The sequence below is a fragment of the Adelges cooleyi genome, unplaced genomic scaffold (assembly GCF_023614345.1).
Source record: "Adelges cooleyi isolate 19-005CV unplaced genomic scaffold, UGA_ACOO_1.1 ACOO_flye_CR_arks_rails_tigmint_CR_PRNA_808, whole genome shotgun sequence".
Taxonomy (NCBI): Eukaryota; Metazoa; Arthropoda; class Insecta; order Hemiptera; family Adelgidae; genus Adelges; species Adelges cooleyi.
In genome coordinates, this window is record NW_026096522.1 from 23,153 (window position 1) to 40,840 (window position 17,688).

The window sequence follows — 17,688 nt, forward strand, 5'->3', positions numbered from 1 at the left end:
TCGAATACTGTTCTGCCGTTGTTTAAAACTTAAATGATTCTTATTCTTTTAAATGGCTTCTGTTGTAGCGATTTCAGTGTAAAACGTATAAAACTTGTATAAACGCATATGTATTTTGTTTGTTCAATGTAGTTTAAAATTCCATTTTAAAATAATCGTGGCTATAGCCTATGAATCGTAAAAAAATAGTAGGTGTTTTGCCGCTTGACAAACACAAACAATTTAGCTATTACTTGTTTATTCATCCGTCTTTAAACTTTTTGTAGAATAAACGTATTATAGAAAAATTATTGTTTTTCAAATTACTTCCAAATTGATATTGTAATTTTAGACGTTTTATTATTTGTATTATGTTTGTTTCATATGATTACAATGGGAAACTTAACCAAGTTAGGAATCCAGGATTTTAATTCTATATTTTAAACGAATGAAGCAAGGTTCGAACATACTATCTTTGAACAATAGTTTAGTATTGTACTCGTGAAGAGATACACGAAAAGTCTCTCAGAATTTTCCATCTCAATTCACCCCAAACGAGTTTTATTACTACACCGAATTTGATATTATTTTAATAGATTTCAATTTCTGAAGATTCATTTTGACACTTTAAGAACCGTTTTCATATATGTAGTTGTATACACGATTACTCAATCACTCTTTTACTCAGTTCTAGCCTGGCAGAGATGTTATTGCGATTTCAGTGTAAAACTTAATAAATGTATATGTACAATTATTTTATTATATGTTGAAATTGTATATTGAATTGTGGCTACAGTCTATGAATCGTATAAAAACAGTAGTGTTTTTGCCGTTTAAAAAAAACAAAAAATGTATCTAATACCTATTTACAAAACCGTCTCATAGCAATATATTAGTACTTTTTAGCTTGTCGTGAACTAACCGTTTTATAGGAAAAATATTTGTTTTCAAATCACTCACATTGATATTATTATTTTAGACGTTGTATTATTTGTATTAGGTTACTTTCGTATGATTAAACTGGTAAACTTACTTAAGTTAGGAATCCTTGATTTTATTTCTACTGTTGTAAAACTTTTTTTTTTAATGAATGACATAATATCATTGGATAATAGTGTGGTATTATATTGGTGACATCATACATTGTTATTTTAGACGTTATATTATTTGTATTATGTTTCTTTCATATGATTACAATGGGACACTTAACCAAGTTAGGAATCCAGGATTTTAATTCTATATTTTAAACGAATGAAGCAAAGTTCCGGGTTCGAACATACTATCTTTAAACAATAGTTTAGTATTGTACTGGTAAAAAGATATACGAAAAGTCTCTCAGAATTTTCCATCTCAATTTACCCCAAACGAGTTTTATCATTACACCGAATTTGATATTATTTTAACCCTTCACTGAATGAATTTTTTTTAAACCATATGCTATAAATGTACTTAGTACTACTTAAAAAAATAAAAATAAATTTTTTTTGAGTTTTGGTTTCATGAAAAATACTAATTAAAGAATTGTTCCAAATATGAAACATTGTGCATACAAAGATGTATAGCAAGAACAGATGTAAACAATACATACAATAGTTCCATATATGGAACATTGTGCAGTGAAGGGTTAATAGATATCAATTTCTGAAGATTAATTTTAATACTTTAAGAACCGTCTTCATGTAGTTGTGTACATGATTACTCAATCACTCTAATTATTTCAAAATTATAAGTATGAGCTTGTAAAAAAAGTAAATTTAAAACAAGTTGTCGTTTAGTTATATCATTTGGGACGATATTAATCATTCGTTTCAGGAACAATATTATTATTTACTATACAACACATACGGTTTATAATATATTTCATAGTATTCAACATTTCTGATACCCCATTTCATATATATATATTCTTTAAAATTATCACATTATTTATAAAGTGTGAAATCAAAAGATTTGAAATTCAAGTAGTATATTATATGATAGGATTATTCAAGTTTTTATTTTAGAAACAACCTTCGATAATGACAATGTTTTTTATTCTTAAAAAATAATATTTTTGATTAAGACACTTAGGTCATAAATAAACAACAACAGTTGTAAAATAACCAAAATTTTATTTCAAAAAAGGACTGTAATTTTGTATTTTGGTCGATAAGACATATTATTATTTGTTTCCAGCTGAGAACAGAAAATGGTACACAGCTAAAAATGTCATTACCTACTCATTATTTATTTTTACTAGAAATAATGTTAGTATTCCAACGATAAATATTCGTATTGTATATTAGATAAGATAATTTGGTATCGCTTCAAACTAAAAAAATCGTATTTAGTTAACTTCATACTTGTTTTGCTTAATACAAAAACATATTATTATTTGAATAATACACGAGCAAACTATTTTTCTGCTCTAGCCTGGCTGTGGTGTTATTGCGATTTTATGCATATTGTTTTTTCAATATAGGTTAAAATTATAAAATTAATAATCGTGGCTACAGCCTATGAATCGTAAAAACAAGTAGTTGTTTTCAAATATTATGTAGCCTTAATATTTTTTTTTGTCTTAAGCACAAAAACATGCTTTTATTATTTGAACAATTCTTATGCATGTTATTTTTTACACATTTAGATCTTTAAGAAGTCTATTCAAAATAATTATAAACTCTTCAAAATTGCTGAAAACCCATTTGCTATATTTAATCTTAAATTTTAACACATTATATATAATGTACGAAATCAATACATATAAAATTTAATTAGTATATTATATGATAGGATTATTAAAGTTTTTATTTTACAAATAACCATTTGATAATGACAAAATAGCTTTTAGTACTCGAAATAATATCTTAGATATGAACACTTCGGTCATAAATAAACAACAACGGTTGTTGAGTAACCGAAATATTATTTAAAAAAAAAAGTAGTTTTGTATTTTTTTTTATAAGACATTTTATTTGTTTCTAGCCGAGTATCGAAAATCTTACAAAGTAAAAACATACATTTTTTATCATAGCTACAAACAATTTTGGTATCCTAATGTAAAACGAGATTTATCAATACACCAACTTTTAATTATTTTTATATATTTCAAGGGAAGTTCTAGTGATTTAGGTCTGCTTATTTTTCTGCTTATGTACTATAACATTAGATCTGTAAGAGGCATCTGTCTTGGAATTTTCCATCGCAATTTACCCTAAACAAGTTTCATCCATACGTAGAATTTCAATTATATTAACAGATTTCCATTCCTAACGTGTCCTTTAAAACTTTAATAGCCATGTTTATATAATTGTACCTAAATACAATTACTCTATTATTTTATTGCTTAATTCTAGCCTTGCACTTAAAGATTCATAAAAAATAAAAAGATTTAGTAATTTCTCATGTGACACCTGTAAATTGGCATCGAAGTAAATGAAGGATGTCTTCGGTATGCCCGCACACGTCAGTTGTTTCAAATTTTAATTACACCCATTTTCCACCCACCTAGGGGTTAGGTTAGGGGGTACAAGTTTTTTTGTCTTTTTAGTTTTTTAACCATAATTTTAGGACCTTTAAGTAGAAAATTTGCCAATAGTTAGAACTCATATGTATTCTTAACATATTAAACGAAAAAGGTTTATTAGACACCGTATACTTCAATTCGTAAATCCATAAAAATATTTCAAATATTTAATTATTATTAAATATTACGATTGGCATCGCATCAAATTTTTCATAATATAATCACTCATAGTTGTATTTATTTTTGAACACTATTTACTTTCTTAACTAAGTTTAAATCAACGTAAATTCAAATCAGATGATTTTATATAACTTTTATAAAATGTGTAGGCATTCCTACAGTTTCTGTTGTTTTTCAAACCGATATATTTATACATGAGTTACCTAAATATGTTTTGCGTTAAATACAAAACTGATTTTTTCCAATATTTTAACAATACTTATGCACATTATTTTTCTATTTATTTACTACACCTTTAGGTATTTAAAAGGCCTCTGTCTCTAGGGAGACTTACATTCCAGCTTTAAAATAATATTGTTATTATTCATATTGAAATTTGTTTTTCATTATATTTGTAGAGAATATAAAACAAAAGCTACAGTAGTGCCTAGGTAAGGTTTACTTTTATAATATCAGTTGTTTAAAACTCGAAAAAATAGTTGACTGTTATGGTGGTACATTATGTTCAGGTCGCAAACTTTTACTGTAATGGAAGTATATAACATGTATTTTCTATATAATAAAATATTATTTATGTTGAGTACAAATGATTGTAACATAAATCATTGACCATTCCAACATAATTTAACAAGTGATAAACAAATGTAACTCAGTGTTACACAAGTTTTAAAATAAAATAGTTCAGTGGTTTTTTTTTATATAGGCCAAACTAAATAGTATACATATACTATGAGTTCAAACAGACATTTTATTTAGCATCAACAGTAAAAGATAAAGTATCTTTGTATAAAAAAAAAGCTGGTGCGGTGGGGATGGATTATATTAGGGTTGGGAGGTTACAAATCTATATGAATTAGTACAGCTGAAAGTGATAAAATTACTTTCGAATAAACACTCCGATGCGAATCTATAATGGTATAGCACCGTCTATACTTGTATTTAAGTATCAATAAAATAATTGTACCTAAAGACAATAATGTGCTAAAAAATGCGTTTTTTTGTAATAGGGTCAATACGATTAGGGATTTGATCGTTTGTCTGTAACAATTTACTGCTATAGCTACTCATATATCGTACCTAATTAACAATATAATAGAAATATTTTCCAATACATGTTAACTGTTGATTAACATACACATTGCAACCTAATGATTGACAATGGTCAATGTGTAAATTTTTCCCCTTTTTAGGTTTTCCTTATTAAAAAGTTGAAAAAAGTTGAATAGTAAAAGACCCAATAATTGCTAACCGAAGAAACTGGTTCAGTGACCGAGTTCAAATCCCTTCTAAGCTGTTAGATTTTTACTGGTTTTTATAAGTTCTATTACTTTAAATATACTCCATGATATTCTCTATAAGTTATGAAACCCATCATGTAGACCGAAAAAGTGCTTCTTGAGAAAACCCTTTACAAAAATGATATATTCACACTTTTATATTGTCTAAAATATATATATTTATTTATAGATTAATTACAGTCTAATATGTAATTTTTTTAACTTCGGTAATTTTAAATTTGGGTTTTTCCTTAAACAAAATACTGGCTAAAACCATTGTTTTAATTTAGGTGAATTTAGCTGAGTATCACTCAGCTACAAGTCTGTCAAAGAGGAATAATTTTTTGGGGGGTTTCAAGTTTTGACAATAGTAATAGATTTCATATCTAAAAATTTAATGTATAATTTTAAAATATCACAAAAGTAACCATTTTTTTGAAAAATTCACTGATGTTTTATAAAAAATGTTACGTACATAATAATATGTCTTAACACACAGCTAAATTTAAAAATAATACCATACAAAATATTAGGGCACGTTGGTTATCAAAAACAAGTGCTTTATTAGCGTATTTTGTTTGGTTGTTTGTACCTATTCAAATGTTTGAATTATTTTTTTTCATGACCGTAGAACCCTGATTTTCCAAAAACTAAGGCGAACAACTATTTTTTATATTAAAACAAAATATTATTTAATTAAATCGTCATAATGTAAACATGTATAATTATTATTTAATATTATATTTAATAAATGTATAACAATAATATTTTCTTAAATATTAAGTTTACACATAACTATTGTGAGTAATTTCCACGGCTCACTCGGTTTTTTTTATGATAATAAAAGAATTGAGAACTTCTAGGATATACCGGCCGATTCTTTACACCAGTTTTCTCTTAAAATTGTTGAAATTTAGTTAAGTTTTTAATCTTAAAACAATTTTTTAATATTCAAATTTTTATATTTGCAGTATTTTTTTAGAGCTTTATCGACATTTGAAACTTAAATGGCAACACAAACATTTCATTAACTTTTTAAATTGAGAATAATGTACCACAAATTTAGGATAAGAGTTGATTAATCTTAAAATGATTATTCAAAATTGATTATCGAACAATGTTTTTAGTAAATTATTTTTAATTTAAAATATTAATTAAACACTTATATAGTTAACTAAATAAATATATAGTTTTAAAGGTCGATAAAGCTCTAGAAAATTAAAAAAAAAAAAAAGATAAAAATTTAAACATTGTTTAATATTGTAGTAAAAAATGTTTTCAAAAATAAAAACTAAAAAATTACAATTATTTTGAGAGTAAACTAATGCAGGGCTCACCCAATAAAATAATAAATACATTTTCCTACAATATACCTATATAGTTATAAGGAATTGGTGTAAAATAATATTTTATAAAATAAAACACAATTTTTTTCATATAATGTATGGGTTGGAAATTAGTCTTAGAAGATAAGTCTAACATATACGAATACGGCACTCAAAAAAGAAAAAGTAACACATATATTGTTTAAAAACATATTATATACTTATTTATATGCTGGCAAATACTCTTAATATAGGTACATATGTATTAAAAACGGCTTGTTTATATCGTAACTGTTATTATTGATGTTAATATTACATTTGTATCGCCGCACCATTTCAGTGTAAAACAACATATTTCTCCAAACCGTTTTTGCTCATTTTTCCTGTTTCAAAGGATTTCTAACAGCTAATACAATATGTATAAACAGTATTCTACGGTTTTTGTGATGATGATCGTTGTGTTGATTGGAACAATGAGCCAGTCAGGACTAAGTAAAGTCATTTGGAATTTGACGATGGACAGCCGCCATTTGCACTGCAGTGTAGATATAATTTCCTACCCGGGTTTTGGCATGGTGTTGCCCGAAGTCAAAAACCTTGACGGAACTTCACTTATTGAATTTGGAAAACCAAATTTGCCGATCCTGCAGGTCGACACACAGGTAATAAACATTACATAGAAATTTAAATATTTTGCGCTTAAAAGTTTCTCCGAAATCTATTAAAATATAAAATACCTCTCTCAAAAAGTTATATAAGGAAGAACAAGTCAATTGGAATTTGACGATGGACAGCCGCCATTTGCACTGCAGTGTAGATATAATTTCCTACCCGGGTTTTGGCATGGTGTTGCCCGAAGTCAAAAACCTTGACGGAACTTCACTTATTGAATTTGGAAAACCAAATTTGCCGATCCTGCAGGTCGACACACAGGTAATAAACTTCTCATAGAAATTTACATATTATTTTGTTTTTAACAGTTATATACCTACCCCACCGACTAGAGCTTGTAAGTTTAAAATTAATTTTTGAATTTAACTCTATCGCTGTATTCTTCAAATGTATTTAACAGGTTGTTGGAACAACCTTTCTGACTGGCATCCGAGAAATGAGCAAAGGCTTATTCGCAAAGGTGTGTTATGGAGTTGTGGTCAGTGCAGTAGCTATTGTGCTGATTTTTGCTAGTATTGTCATACTGGTACTCTTACTCACGGCTATTGCACCTTTGCTACTTGTATTGACTTCTTATGCACTGTTGCTGAAACTTCTGTTTATTATGGTATTTCTGCCGATGTTTCTAGTATGGATAATCGTCAGTGTCATTGTAATTTATATTGTTATTCATTTGAAACGTTCACATATCATATAATGTTATTATACATTAACAATTGTTTACATAACTTATATTATTATTGTATAAACTAATTATATATACTCCAAGCAGCTGTACGCCACAGCCATGGTGCGTAACCCGTCTTATACCAATTTGGAACACAAACTACATAATATTGTAAAATAATATGATTTTGTATTTTACAAGTTTACTGGTTTGTTTTTTTATGCAAATATATTTTGTAGAAATATCGCATGTTATCGGATCGTTTTTATTAATACCGTTATACAACAGAACATATGTAGTGAAGCTATTTTTAGATACCGTCGACAATTACTTTTAGCTTTAACTCAATACTTTTACTGAAATTTGAAAAAAACGCTTTTACATTTGTCCCGCTTAACTCTACCTGTACCACGTGGTGGCGGTTAGGTTAGTATTAATACCGTACATTAAAAAACATCTTGCCCTGTTTAAATTAAAGATTTGAATAGAAAACAACTCTATGCAAACGAATTTCGTGGTGTTTTTTTATGTGTTGATCGATTTTTTAAAAACAAATCGTTGTATACGTTAACTCGTCACCGGTCTTGTGCAAGTACTTATATACTTGGAAATATATACACACAAGGTTAGGTTAAGTAGGTTAGGTTAGGTTAGGTTTACATACAAGTCTGCGCGGGGAGGCCGTAAAGTCACGGAAAATATTGTCACGGACCGTACGAATTCGGAATCTAAAAAATAAAATATTATTATTATTATTAAAATATTATCATTTTTATTGAAACTAATTTTTCATTTAATAAATGAGTAATATTATAATATCTGAAGCACTGAATAAAAATTACAAAAATAAGAACAATACATTTTTTAATTTATATTGAAATTCAACATCAACATTTAATTTATTATTTTATTATTTATAGAAGTATAATATAAGTATTCGCTCCACTCTAAAAAAGTTAAAGCTATAGATTTTGCTATATTTTTTAAAATTAATACTACATAATGAATAATACAATTTTTAATTATGATCATTTAGTAGGATGAACTGTTGGTTAGCCATCTAAAAAAATATCAATTTATGGATTTAAATATATGGATCAAAAAAATATGAATGTATTATTAATTTATCTATTAAATATGTCACGACACCATGGCCGGCGTAGCCGGGCACCCCTCTCAGAACCGCTGTGTACTGACATATAACATACTACGTTTGAACAAATTTTGTTTCACAAAGGTAAACCATAACAGACATTTAGCCGACTGACCTCTAGACATCTTTATCTGTATCTCTAGTTTTATAAATAATAGTTGTCTCAAAAGTCCGGGGGAATGTAAATATACTCTGTACTTATATGTACAATAAGTCCCATGAAATAGTACAAGCAGGTCGTAGTTCGTACATTTATGTTGTCACAACTTTTGTGTAAAGTGTATACCATAGGTTATATATAAGTCTATAAGTTAAGTTTATATATGTTAAAATAGAAAGTATTCCAAAAAATAAAAAGTGACTAGCCAAAATGAAAAAAAATTAAAGGATATATTAAATCACTCCTCAAATGGAAAAATTGTTCAAACTCGGTAATTTTAAACAAATATCAATTACTATTATTTTTAACTATAACTTGACTTCTATTATAGGTACATCCACCTTTAAGAAATTAATAGTTTTTTTGCATTTCACTGTTTTGGGTGTAATTTTTGGGCTTTAAACCTGACAATTAACCGAGGCGATTTTGAATTTAGATTCTATTATTTTAATGTTATAGGCCCTATAATATAGGGTAATGATACTGCCGAATTATTTACGGCGATAATAAGTCCGAAAATATTGTCACTGAACGTGTTTTAGCTGACACTTCTGTGCCGGATGCACTGTATCGGAAGCACGACAAAAGGTCGCCCGACAAAACGCCGCCGGACAAAAAATCGACAAAACGTCGCCGGATAAAAAATCGACAAAACGCCGCCGGACAAATCGCCGCCCCTAAAAAAACTGCCTCTCAGTAATGCCAACACTAACAATACTTGTATACAATATACGATTATTAATGGTGTTAGTTGTGCTGCCAGCATGACATATTATTAAGGAGTAATTATTAGCTAACGACTCAAACGAGGCTGTTTTTAAAAAATATTTCCAGATGGCATTTTGAAAGAGACAAAAAGTCCGAACGTATATTTTTCACCACCAAAAAAACTATATTTTATTATCTCTAGAAAACTGTTTACCTATTATTGAACTGTTATCTTTGTTTATTTTATAAATGCGTGTAGGTATCACCTATAATCTATATATTTTTTAGTACGTATTGCAAAGTGTATAGGTACAAAATGGAAGTTAATGTTTTAAAGTTGCCGCGCCGGTTGAATTGCCTGCCAAATATACCTTCTTAGGGACGAAAGTATACGCAGCCCTGTTTTACTTCGTATATTTGTTATTCTTTATTAGTATTAAGTAAAATTATATTATTATTTATTAACAAATGGTCTTAACAATGGCGGTTCTAAAAAAAAATATCAAATAACATTTAACCACTTTTTGTATCCATTGCATTTTTTTTTATAAATATATTCATTTAAAAGTTTGTTATGTGGGCCTAGGGCTCCAAGGTGCTGTATACTATTGTTGGATAAAATATATGATATCCGACTGTCGAGTAAATTTTCTTTCACATTTTGTGTTTTAAACATCCGATTAAATATATTAACTTCACTCTGTAGTTCAGAAATATTAATATCATACGTGTTACATACTAACTTATATGAAGCCACATCTGGTAAATCACTAGTTAATATATCATTCATAGCATTTAAAAGAGCTTAATTGTTTTCTTTAAATCTTTCTTCTATATCGGCAACAATTATATCCAAAACTACATAATAAACATTAATTAAATAATGATCTTTTATGTTTAATGCATTTTGTTGGGACTTTCCTCCACCTAATTTCATTGGAATTTTTCTCTCTCTAGGTAATTTTGCTTCTTCTAAATCATATTTATCAACAATAATTTGGGTTTCTATTCATATACTATTGAACTTATCATTAGATCGACTGTCTTTAAACGTATTAATTGTTTGCTGTGCCATCAAATGTACCGATGAATAATTAATTGATGGAGATTGAAGGTATTTTGATAAAATATTAGTTTCATTCAACACAAATTTTTGTAAATTTAAGCAAAAAATAAAATCAAAGGTTTCGATTAATTTAAGTAATGAACTAGCATCAGGTCCAGCAAAAGTGTCATTTTCTCCAATTTACAGTTTATAGCTGTGATTGCCGGAGAGATGGCGGCTTCTTTTAACCAGACGATTTTTTGCCCGGCAACAGTGAGTGCCAAACACACTAATGCCTTACCCACTCTGCCATTTCCTCTCCACTATGTACAAAGGTAACTTAATTATTTTTTAAAAAACTATTTTCTCATTTTTGAGGATATATTAGGTATTGTTTGTAATAATTAACTATTTATTATTATCAAGCATCTTTATTTCATATAGATGTACGCATTTCACTTTTATGTTAGTATTGAGAGAAAATCAAACAAAATCAAATTGTTTTTTTCTTTTGTTAGTTTTACAACTGGGGGAGGGGGAGGCTTCTGTACAATAATTATGAATCTTATTAATTTAGGTAAATTTAATGAATATTATATCCATAATAATACAAAGTGATTTGAAAAACTGTTTTCTAAGGTTTGCAGTACTAAACACTTACGGTTCATCCACTGGTTCTCGAAGTAATTAATATATCGACGAGCTATTTGTTCGTTTTCCGCGTGACTACTCTCTTCTTTGATCAGGTTAAAACCCTCGGCTATGTGCTCGACCGGTAAAAGGGCCAGAGCCTTCGACATGCGGAACATGTTATGCAATGCCAAGTCGTTACGATATTCACGTCGCCGCATGCCAAACTCTTTACCATTTTTCTAAAGTGCCTATAAATTACCATAAACATTTTTAAATGGCCACACACGATGCTATATTTTTTAGCACCAGAAATGATGAGAGAATTATTAAAAACATTTTTCATACTTGCACCATGTGGAACCAACAGCGCTGCAGGTTGGCAGCTGGCAGAGTATTCCTCAGTGCATTGGTTAATGCGGTTTCATAGTCAGTAATGATGTTTGTTGCTTGAATACCGCCTGGAATAAGATCCCTTACTTATTCAAGCACGCACCGGTACGCGATCTCGGTCTTCCTTGTCATCAACACAAATGCAACCGGAAAAGCCTAAGTAAACGTATAAATAAAAATGCTAATCGTAAACTCATAAAAATCGTTTTTTAAATTTATTATATATTTTCTATTACCTGATCCATGTAAATGGCCATAATAATTAAAACTTGTTCAGTTTGAGGCTGAATAGGCCTCGATTTGAACGTGCCATCTACATGTAATTCATGTGAACTGCCTAATAAACTAAAATTACATTTAAGCTATAATATTGTCTATAAAAAAAATCATCTAGGTAAGCAATTATATATTCTAATTTGTGAAGATTGGTATTAAAACTATTTGCTATTGGACTGATATTAAATATGCTGCTGTACTTGTCCACAAAATATTACAAGCAGCTATCTGAGCGCACAGTAGTGTGCTAGGCCAAGTTTCAGTAATGCCAGTTTATCTTTAAACGAACCAATTCACCCAGTTTTTCTAACTCACATGTCTCTGATTCCTCCTAAGATAAGCTTTTGAAATGTAAATATCACTACTTTGATATTTAGTCTTGGAACTTGGCCAATTTTCTCTGTTAGGTTTTTGTTGGAGATAATTCATAATAGTTAATTGAAAGAAATTAATTTATACAAATTTTAATCGTTTTTCTTTAAAATAAGTTATATATTTTTTTTAAATACTTAAGAAATATGTTTTTGGGATCAAAGGCAATGTTTTCTTTGTAACACATATTTTTTCATTGTTAATTAAATGATTACTTCATCATTGCAGGCGAAATGAAAACCACTGCTTCGCCAGCTTCTACACCTCCATCTATGTAGCCCCTATACAACTCCTCGTTGCTAGACGTTAAAAATAGATGCCGGTACCTCGGGTCGGACAAATTGCCCGCATATCCCAAGAAAGTCTGGGGTATCGATGGCTGAGCCTCGGCCCTGGCCCGTTCCATAGTTCGCAAGAAGCTGGTGTACGCCAATTGAGTGTTAACATGGTTTAATCTAAGTATAGAATATGTAAGTCTTGAACTACTAAATAATTATGCTTATGCTGAGCTGATTGATTTGAGAACTTAATTTTAATATTAAGTGTTCTTATATTTAAAAACGGTAGGACTTTCATTAAGTATTAAATACTTTCTGTTCAATAATAATAAAACAAATTTTGTTTTATTATTATTGAACAGAAAGACTTACGAAATACGTTTATAGGTATACAGTTATTTAGTGTTCTATGAAAATATACTAATAAGATGTATAAAATAACTTTTTAATATGCATTTTAATGACCACAAGCGTTTGCGGGCTTCAATTACAGGGGAGGCAATATATAATGTTATTTTTAAATGTAGTGACATCGGCCCAGTGCAACAATGAATACACGCATGTACGTTCGGTTGCCTATCTCTTTTAGTTACATAGTTACATACAAACATACATACATACAAGTGAAGCTAATATAAGCGTGTTAAAAAAACCTTGTCTTTTTAGTAGTTTGTAAATAATTAATAATGGTAGTCTAAAACTCTTACAACATGCTTAAATTAACCTACTTCTATTAAATTAAGAGGAATATACGGACATTTTTAAATGAACGTAGTTTACAGCATGACTTAGTTTTCAAAAGTGTACTAAGACGTACACCTATTTTATCAATTTACTGATTCAACATAAATACTTAAATTATAATTAACTACGCAATTATTTACGCTTGCTAGATTTTTTAGTTACAAATATATATTATGTAAATAACTTATGGATAAACCAAACGATCACAGATCACTATGCAATAAAGTAGGTTTAAGTGAGGCAGCTCAGCTGCCACAGTTGCCTCCGCCTGTGTTTGTGAGACATCAAGTTTTAAATACAATTAATCAGCTCAGTTTAAATAATGTAATAAATAATGCCGTCATTGATATTAATTTTTAAATTATTATTAAAGGTAGGTATTACTGTGTTATTTCTTCATCATAAATGACTTTAAGACTGGTCAATTCTGTTGAACAACGATGAAGAATTTGGCTTTTTACACGTACAGCGGACAAATATTCCATATCAGGATCATGATTATGAAGTCCGATCACCTCAAATCTATCATTCCTGATAAGTCTTTTATATAATAAAAAAATTACAATATCGTGTTAAGAAGAGTTTAATGTTATAAACTGTTTTCAGCCTTAAGAGGATTAAAAGCGGACTGGTTTTTTCGAAGTTTTAGACCTAAGATCCTGACAAAATTACGCCTACGTAGAATGTCCAATTTGAATTTTATATAAAAAATGTCAAGTTAATCGTCCTCTTTTCAAGGTTATTGTGTAAATAATTTTATATTTTCAATTAAAATTGTGTTTAAATCCTATTTTAATTTCTTAAGTTTTTAGTATCCTTTATATTGTTTTATTAATCCGACTTCCACGGTAACCTAGGGAAAAAGCTCATGAGCCCAAATATTTATACAGAATTAAAATTCAATCATATTAAGTAGGCATAATTTTGTCAAGATTTTAGGTCTTAAGGGGGAATTACATGCGGTCAGTTTTTTCAGTCATAACATCATTTTTATTCAATTGCATAAGCCAACACGGTGATCCGATAAACAATCTAAAAACAGATTTGAATTCGTCATGAAGTTTACTTAGGATCGTTCAGGGCACACTTTCGGTTTTTAATTTAAACCCTTTACCTTTACCCTTTTAAAAATTGAAATTTTTTATAATATTCAAACGGGTTTTGTACATAGTAGGAATAAGATATCAAAAAAGTGCCCTGACCGATGAAGTAAACTTCATGGCAAATTCAAATATATTTTCAGATAAATTATCGGACCACTGGTTCAGCCAGTGCGATGGAACAAAATATGTATACTATATTAACTAAAATGGCTTTACTCATAGACAAAAAGATTTAAATTAAAAATAACACCATGAAGCTTATACAAATTAACCGGTAAATTAATTGACATGGTCAAAATTTATTAAAATAGTTTTTCCTAAATATTGCCTATACAAAATTCCTTAAAAACCGACCGTATGCAATTCCCTTAATTAATTTCTTGTATGTACAAAATGGCATTTACTCGGAGAATAAATTATAAAAGTTAAAAATGATGCCTCTAGCTTTTACAAAGTAACCTGTAACTAAATAAAATGTTCGAAAAGTTGCTTTTTTCTTAAATATTGCCTTTAATAAAACCCCTTAAAAACCGTCCGCTTTCAATCCCTTTAATCATTGTTATGTTTTATACCAAATCGGATTATAAAAAATTATTATGAATATAAATACTAATTGCCACAAAATATTCATGATAGTTAACCCATTGATCAATTTTTGTAAATTATCATATTAAAATCTATAAATTGTGTACTAGGGCAACTCATGGTGCTGGCCTTTTTTCTTTGAAAAATAGTGTTATTTTCTAAAAAAAATCAAATAAAACGGTTTTTATTTCAAGCCTTTTAAAAGATATTTTTCTAATTAAGTGGAGTATTACCTAATTAAAAAAAATCTTCTGTTGAGTTATACTTAAATGGTACACTGCTTTATTGTGTATTCGTAAAATAAGTACGATTACGTCTAACTACTAATTGCTTCAGTTTTCCATTTACAATCGGGTTACAAATAATTCATATTGAGAAAAAAGATTAATTTTCTAAAATAATATATAGCAATAAATCATACCTCTCGCAGTGCAGTTGGGTTTTATACAACTTAGTGAGGTAGACGATAGCCTCACTTTCTTTACGCGGTAAAAAAAGCCATCATTACTATGATGTAGCTTACTATTTTTACGAAATCCGTCGACAACTTCGTATTCCATTTTTAACCAACGAAAAGTACAAAAAGAAAAAAAGGACAGATGTGTTGTCTGAGCTCTCGATAAAAACCGAATGAACCCAATGTAAGTATGAACTTGGTTGGTTGGTACTTTTTTATTTTTTATTTATATATATATATATATAATATAATATATATATAAAAGTAGGTATGTATGTTACACAATCTTTAAACATTAAAACACAAAATGTTAACAAATGGCTAACCAAACACCTTCACTCAATGGCACCTCATTATGAAGCGGAAGAACTATCAATAATTTTAAATGCTTTAACATTTACAACCATATATGGACTACAGAAAAAAGATATTTTACATGAGTTTATCACATATTAACATAAATAACCTTGAAGATATTGTTTGTCCTCGCATAGATCAATTACACTCTGATGATGGATACCCAACGTGTTTATTTCACATGAATTTAAGCCCTAAACAACACTGTACTTTTTATAAAATGTTTACATTACGCAATTGGTTTTAAACATTGCATTACCTTGTATATTATTATCAATGTATTTTAGTTAAATAAAAAACATTTTTTTTTGTTTAGCAATTAGTACTGTATTTATTAACATTACGGTTATTGTATATTATTATACACACATTATCAAGAATAATATGATTTTAACCAGATGGTTTTACATAATATTTTTTTTTACATTAGATATTATAACAATTTTTATAAAAAAAAAATTTATAATGTTAACTTTGAAGTTATTACAATTCAATGGGGTGGAGTTTGTATTTAAATGGCTTTTATTCATCTATTTACACCACATCACATCAGAAGTGGGAGGGTTCGCCTGCGCAAAACTGAAGGTGTGGTGCAATAGGTACGACAATACAAAAATGCTTAAAGGGACAAAAAAAAAGAATACATGTATATTGTAGTATGATATTGGCAGTAATGCCCTTCAAACGGCAGTGTTGGGCGTAACCGATTAATTTATTATTGGATTACGTAATCGATTACAACATTGTAATCATGATTAAATTAATCATTAATCATTTTATCATTTTGTAAAAGTAATCAGTAATCATGATTATATTTTCAATTGTAATCATGAAAACATTATAAAAAAAAATTGTTTAACCGCCCCAGGCTTATTACAAAATAATAATAATTGTCCAGATGATATTGCAAAGGTCAAATCGTCTTAGACATCCCATATATTTTTTTTTATATATGTATTATGTAATACATAAAACCTATGGCGGTTAAAAAAATATAATCATTAATCATTTCATGATCACATTTAAAAGATTAATGTAATCATAAATGTAATCATGATTACATTTATATGATTGTATTAATCTAACACGATGATTACTGATTACTATTATTTATCGTAATAATTAAACAGATTACATTTGCCCAACACTGTCAAACGGTAGTCGGTAGCCGAAATGTCGCAGGCTCTTCCCACTGGCCCGGCCAGTGACACGCGAGTAAGGTTCATGAGCAACTTGTAGAATGGAGCGAGGTTGATAGGAGATCGCCACAAGAGAGTCTGCGCCACTTCTCAATGCGCCAACAAGAGGCGGCCGGAGGAGAGTGACGGCGGATGAGCTAAAGGGTCAAGTACCCAGGACATAAGCAGTGGTGGTTGGACCGATAAAACCGGAGAACTGGAGATTAAAAGCATTTGGCGGACTAGAGGTAGAGTGATAGGAGGTATCGAAGTCGGAGAAGATGCGGCTAGAGTGGGAACCCCGGCGACCAAAATAAGGGCCTAGTCGGCTTTGATGTGCCGGTATCAAAGCCAGGCCGTAAAGTACATGCACCATTTTATACCTTGTTCGCTAAGAGAGCATGCTGGGTTTGCGCGTGTAGACTGAAGACTAAGCCTGGCAGACAGGGCGGACTTCGGGGGAAACGTTAGTCACACTTGGTGCCACGGGGGGGTGCGCAGAACGGCCAATTTTCGTTGGGTTGCGGCATGTGACTAACGTTCCCCCGTAAGTCCGCTCTGTCTGCCTGCCTTAGTCTTGCTACTTAGTCTTCAGTCTACACGCGCAAACCCGGCATCAGTGTTGGGCGTAATCGTAATCACAC

At 29.5% G+C, this 17,688-nt stretch overlaps 1 long non-coding RNA gene across 1 annotated transcript; it reads left to right on the plus strand.

Annotated features, from left to right (window-relative positions):
• Positions 1–11,697: 11,697 nt before the first annotated feature.
• Positions 11,698–14,083, plus strand: LOC126846000 (uncharacterized). The gene is made up of 3 exons (XR_007686848.1): positions 11,698–11,854; positions 12,571–12,812; positions 13,738–14,083. It is a non-coding gene; the product is annotated as an uncharacterized LOC126846000 (long non-coding RNA).
• The last annotated feature ends 3,605 nt before the right edge of the window (positions 14,084–17,688 follow it).